We start from the raw sequence: 6213 nt of genomic DNA on the forward strand, positions 1-6213 counted from the left end.
GGTCTCATACCTCAAAATCCTTTCTGGCTAATAGTTTCAAGTGTCTGCTTTGAAACCATTTTCTAGAGAAAATCTCCTGTAATGTCTTATGAAGGAGTTAAGTGACCCCTCAAACATACTTCCCTCGTATCTTCCACACTGTTCCATAGTCAAATTTGCATAATTGGTTTCTTAAGAGGCATCTTATCTACTATCAAATCCCTGGTGTCTAAAATTAAAATTAAGATACCTAGAATCCAAGACCTAAAACCATAAAAATTTTAGAAGAAAATCTAGGAAAAACTCTTCTGGACATTGGCCTAGGCAAAAAATTTCTGACTAAGGCCCCAAAATCAAAGGTAACAAAAGCAAAATCAATAAATTGGGCCTAATTAAACTAAAAAGCTTTTGCACAGCGCAGAAATAATCAACAGAATAAACAAACAACCTACAGAATGGAAGAAAATATTTGCAAACTGTACATCCAACAAAGGTCTAATATTCAGAAACTATGAGGAACTCAAATCAGCAAGAAAAAAAAAATCCCATTAAAAAGTGGGCAAAACACATGAACAGACATTTTTCCAAAGAAAATATACAATTGGCTAGCAAACATACACAAAAATGCTCAACATCACTAATTATTAGGTAAGTGCAAATTAAAACCACAAGGAGGTACCACCTTACCCCAGCCAGAATGGGCACTATTAAAATGTCAAAAAAAAAAAAAAAAAGTGTTGTCACAGATATGGTGAAAAGGGGATGGGAATGTAAATTGGTACAGCCTCTGTGACAAACAGTATTGAGATTTCTCTTAAAGCAGATCTACCACTCATTCCAGAAATCCCACTTCTCAGGATCTCCAAAAGAAAAGAAGTCATTGTATTAAAAAGACGCCTGCACATGCATGTTTATTGCAGCACAATTCACAATTGCAAAGATACAAAATCAACCTAAGTGCTCATCAACCAATGAGGAGATAAAGAAAAAGTGATATACATTCCATGGTGTGATAGTATTCCACTATGGAATACTACTCAACCATAAAAAAGAATGAAATAATGTCTTCTGCAGACACTTGGATGGAACTGGAGGCCATTATTGTAAGTGAAGTAATTCAAGAATGGGAAACCAAACACTGTATGTTCTCACTTAAAAGTGAGAGCTAAACTAGGGGTACACAAAAGCATACAGAGTAGTATAATGCAGACTGAAGACTTATAAGTGGGGAGGGTGGAAGGGAGATGATGGATAAAAAATTATCTAGTGGGTACAATGTACACTATTCAGGTGATGGGTGGACTGAAAGCCCAGGTTTCACCACCAAACAATTTATCCATGTGGCCAAAAATCACTTGTACCTCTAAAGATATTGAGACAAAAAACATTTTACAAACTATGGAAAAATGAAATACAACATAGTAGATGCTCAATAGTGTCTGTTGAATGAATGTTAAATGAATAGTAGGTGCTCATTAAATATAATTTCCAAATTTCTTCCCAAAATCCAGATGTGCTATAATCCTAGCCTTTCCCTCACAAGAAGAAATGAAGTTAGGCTGGTGTTACTTGTTTTCCATAAACGATTGCTAAACCCAGTGATCATCTCTCCTCTTTCTCATTGTTCGAACACTCATCTTTGGATAATCTTACAGATTTATAGACTGTTAGAACACAAAGGTACCATGAAATTCATAAGATCCTACCTCTATTTCTTATTCTATGGATAAGAAATCTAGGACCCAGAACTTGACTATGGCAAAGGAGCATATCAAGCTTGTGTGGGAGTTCATGGAACTTTCTTCATTCGATAATCAGGACATAATTGCTTCTTCCCAGTATTAGTCTTTCCATACCCCTGTTGCCACTCACAATTTCTCCCACCTATTTGAGAATTTCTCAATTCTCTAAAACATGTTTTGTCCAGTAAGAGATATTTTAATTTATTATTAGCACTCAGAATGATCTCTCCACATTTTATCACATACTATGAATTAAGATGAGGTCTAACCACATCTACTGGGCAATAAGTTTGCGAAAGGAAAAGGATGGAAATTTAAAAATAGTTAAGAAATACTAACGTCAAATAATCTTCTTCTATCAACAGACTTGTATCCTCTTTATTATTGTTTTTCCTCTGACTTTGACTTTGAAGACTTAGTTTTGTCATTCATGACATTTTTACAACTATATTCTACACATTTGCTGTCTGATATCATAGTCACTAGTCACACGTGTCTACTAGACACTTGAAATGTGACTAGTCCAAACTAAAATATGTTGGAGTCTAAAATACACATTTGATTTTAAAGACTTAATAAAGAAACTACCTGACAATTTTTCATATTGGCTACAGGTGGAAAGGATAACATTTTTAATATGTTGGCTTAAATGAAATATATTATTAAAGTTAATTTTCTTAATGTGGCTACTACAAAATTTAAAATTGGAAGTAGGGCTCACATTGCATTTCTATTGGACAGTCTTGTTATAGGCTTTAGTCAAGATTGTTCTCTCTGTTTTATATTTCTTTATTTTTAAAGCTATTTTGTAATATGTTTTTTCATGTTTTGTAAATATCCTACTAAAGTACGATTCAGCCAGGAGATTTTACTGCTGCCACACTGAATTCTGTACATCTTTCCTCATTTAATTTTTTACTAGCATCGTTGGCTTGAAGTTTGTCAGAAATTTATTTTTTAAGAGCTTCCTAAAATTCTCAAGTCATTTTCCCCTGACTTGATAATGTAATATCATTACTTAAAATTATGCGATAATGCTAATAATAATAGTGACAGTTTATTGAGGAATCACTATGTGTCAGGCACTGTGAAAAGTATTTTAGATGTTACCTTATTTAATCTTTACAATAGCTAAATAAAGTATTATAATATCCATCTTACAGATGAAAAACTGATATTCAATGAGGTTGTAGCAAGACTGGCTAGCTCTCTCCCAAACCATTTCTTTTTTTGTTCTCTGCTCATAACAAGGCTCTTTTCCTTTTAGTTGAGATGACTAAAAATATCTTCAAATATTGCCAAATGTCCCCTGGAAGGCAAAATTGCAGACTTTTTCCCCAATTGAGAACCATCAACATAGAGTAGCAATTACCTTTAATTTTTTTCTTTAATTTGAGAATGAAATTTTTGGCAACCTGCATCAAGGATTTTTCAGCTACATCCTTTAGGCAAATGAAACTTCCCATATCCTTAATAGTTGCAGTCTTCCCTCTTTGTCTTGGTGCCAACTTCAGATTCTATCTAGGATTACTCTGTCCACTTAGTTTTTCTGGCTGATGAATCTGCATAAATAATCTCTCATAGCCCCCACACCACTGTTGTTCCTTTTTACCCAAACACTCTCCAAAGTTTGTACCAGCACAAAAGTCATAATTGTGAATGGCTTATCAATTGTGAATGGTAATACATATATAGACACCTCCATGCCAGGGGCAAGAACCTGCCCAGAGAGTTTTTTGATTGATCAAAGTATTGGGTTTCTGATGGGTACTACCAAGAAGAAAAAAATGTCAAGAGAGACTTTTATCAAAAAGCTCTCAACAAACAGATGAAAATTTGTTTACTTTATAGGCATACCTCATTTTATGCCTTGCAGGTAGTGTTTTTTTGTTTTGTTTTGTGTTTTTGTTTTCTTACAAATTGAAGGTGTGTGGCAACCCTCCCTCAAGTAAGATTATCAGCACCATTTTCTCCAACAGCATGTGCTCATTTCTCTGGGTCACAATTTGGTAATTCTCATAACATTTCAAATTTTCATTACTATTATATCTGTTATGGTGATTTGTGATCAATAATCTTTGATGTTACCATTTGTTATGGAGCACCATGAACTAACCCATATAAGATAGTGAACTCAATCAATAAATGTTGTGTGTACTCTAACTGCTCCACTGACTGCCCAGTTCCTGTCTCTCTCTCACTCCTCAGGCCTCGCTATTCCCTAAGACACAACAATGTTAAAATTAAGCCAGTTAATAACCCTACAATGGTCTTTAAGTGTTCAACTGAAAACAGTGGCAAGTCTTTCATTTGAAACCAAAAGCTTAAAATGATGAAGCTTAGTGAGGAAGGCAGGTTGAACGCTAAGATAGGCCAAAAGCTAGACCTCTTGTGCCAAATAGTTAGCTAAGTTGTGAATCCAAAGAAAACGTTCCTGAAAGAAGTTTAAAATGCTACTAACTTTTAATGAACATAAAAATGATTTTTAAAAAAAGTAAAGCAGCCTTATTGCTGTTAAGGAGAAACTTTTAGTGATCTTGATAGAAGGTCAAACCAGCCACAAAATTCCTTTAAATCAAAGCCTAATTCAGAGCAAGGCCTTAACTGTTCAATGTTATGAAGCTGAGAGAGGTGAGAAAGTTGCAGAAGAAAAGTTTGAAGCTAGCAGAAGTTAGTTCATGAGGGTTAAGGAAAGAAGCTACCTCCATAACATAAAAGTACAAAGCTGGAAGTGAAGTAGGAAGTGCTGATGTAGAAACTGCAGCAAGTTTTCCAGGAGATCTAGCTAAGATAACTGATGAAGGTGGCTACACTAAACAACAGATTTTCAGTGTAGATGAAACAGCTTTCTATTGAAAGATGTCATCTAGAATTTTCGTAGCTAGAGAAGAGAAGTCAATGCCTAGCCTCAGATCTTCAAACAACAGGCTGACTCTATTGTTAGTAATTAATGCAGCTGGGGACTTCAGTTGAAGCCAATGTTCATTTACCATTCCAAAAATCCTAGTGCCTTAAGAATTATGCTAAATCTATTCTGCCTGTGCTCTATAAATGGAACAATAAAGCCTGGATGATAGTACAACTGTTTACATGGTTTCTGAATATTTTAATCCTACTGTTGAGACTTACTGCTCAGATTGAGACTTACTGCTCAGAAAAGGATGCTTCTCAAAATATTACTGCTTCTTGACAAGGCACTTGGTCACTTAAGAGCTCTGATGGAGATGAACAAGGAGATTAATGTTGTTTACATGCCTGCTAATACATCCTCCATTCCACACCTCATGGGTAGAAGAGTAATTTTGACTTTCAAATCATTATTTAAGAAATACGTTTTGTAAGATACCATGAATAGTGATTGCTCTGATGGATCTGGGCAAAGCAAATTTAAATCCATCTGAAAAGGACTCACATTCGAGATGCATTAAGAATATTCACGATTCATGGGAGGAGGTCAAAATATCAATGTCAACAAGCATGTGGAAGAAGTTGATTCCAACCCTCATAGATGACTTTGAGAGGTTAAAGACTTCAGTGGAGGAAGTAATTGCAGATGTTGTGGGAATAGCAAAAGAACTAGAATTAGAAGTGAAGCCTGAAGATGTGACTGAATTGCTGCAGTCTCACAATCAAATTTGAAGAGCTAAGGAGTTGCTTCTTGTGGATAAGCAAAGAAAGGGGTCTCTTGAGATGCAATCTGCTCCTGGTGAAGATGCTGTGAACACTGTTAAAATAACAACAAAGGATTTCAAATATTACATAACCTTAATTGCTAAAACAGCAGCAGAGTTTAAGAGGATTGACTCCACTTTTGAAAGAAGTTCTGCTGTGGGTAAAAATGCTATGCAACACCACTGCATGCTAAGAGAACTCTTTTGAGAAAGGAAGAGTCAATCAATGTGGCAAACTTCATTTTTGTTTTATTTTAAGAAACTACAACTGCCACCCCACCCTTTAGCAATACCCACCCTGAAGAGTTAGCAGCCATCAACACTGAGGCAAGATCCTCCACCAGCAAAAACATTACACCCTATTGAGTGCTCAGATGATTGTTGCCACTTCCTAGCAATAAACTATTTTTTACTAAGGTGTGTACATTGTTTTTCAGACATAATTCTATTGCACACTTAATAGACGACAGCATAACGTAAATATACCTTTTATATGCACTAGGAAACAAAAAAAATAGTGTGACTCACTTTATTGTGATATTTGCTCTATTTCCGTGGTCTGGAACCAAACCCACAAGATCTCAAAGGTATGCCTGTATGTAGTTCAAGATTTTGTCACCTGGTCTTTTTATCTACCCACTTCCTCTAAAGTGAAGAAACACAAAAGGAAAATTATTCCAGTGCTCATTCAAATGGCTGGGAAATAAGCTAGAGATTATTTCTCAGTCTATTACATAATAATTACTGTATTGAAATGCATAGTATCCATGTCTGTTCCCCATAATGCATTGCTTTTTTTCTTTTCTCCAGGTGTGTGTTGG

The 6213-nt window shown here is 35.3% G+C and overlaps 1 long non-coding RNA gene across 2 annotated transcripts in view; it reads right to left on the reverse strand.

Annotated features, from left to right (window-relative positions):
• Positions 1–6006, reverse strand: part of LOC139361756 (uncharacterized) — a 30013-nt gene extending 24007 nt beyond the window's left edge. For both annotated transcript variants that reach the window (XR_011619357.1, XR_011619356.1), the window contains exon 1: positions 5921–6006. This is a non-coding gene — a long non-coding RNA (uncharacterized lncRNA). The remainder of the gene's footprint in view (positions 1–5920) is intronic.
• Positions 6007–6213: the final 207 nt, after the last annotated feature.

Source organism: Macaca nemestrina, chromosome 2 (genome assembly GCF_043159975.1).
Source record: "Macaca nemestrina isolate mMacNem1 chromosome 2, mMacNem.hap1, whole genome shotgun sequence".
NCBI lineage: Eukaryota > Metazoa > Chordata > Mammalia > Primates > Cercopithecidae > Macaca > Macaca nemestrina.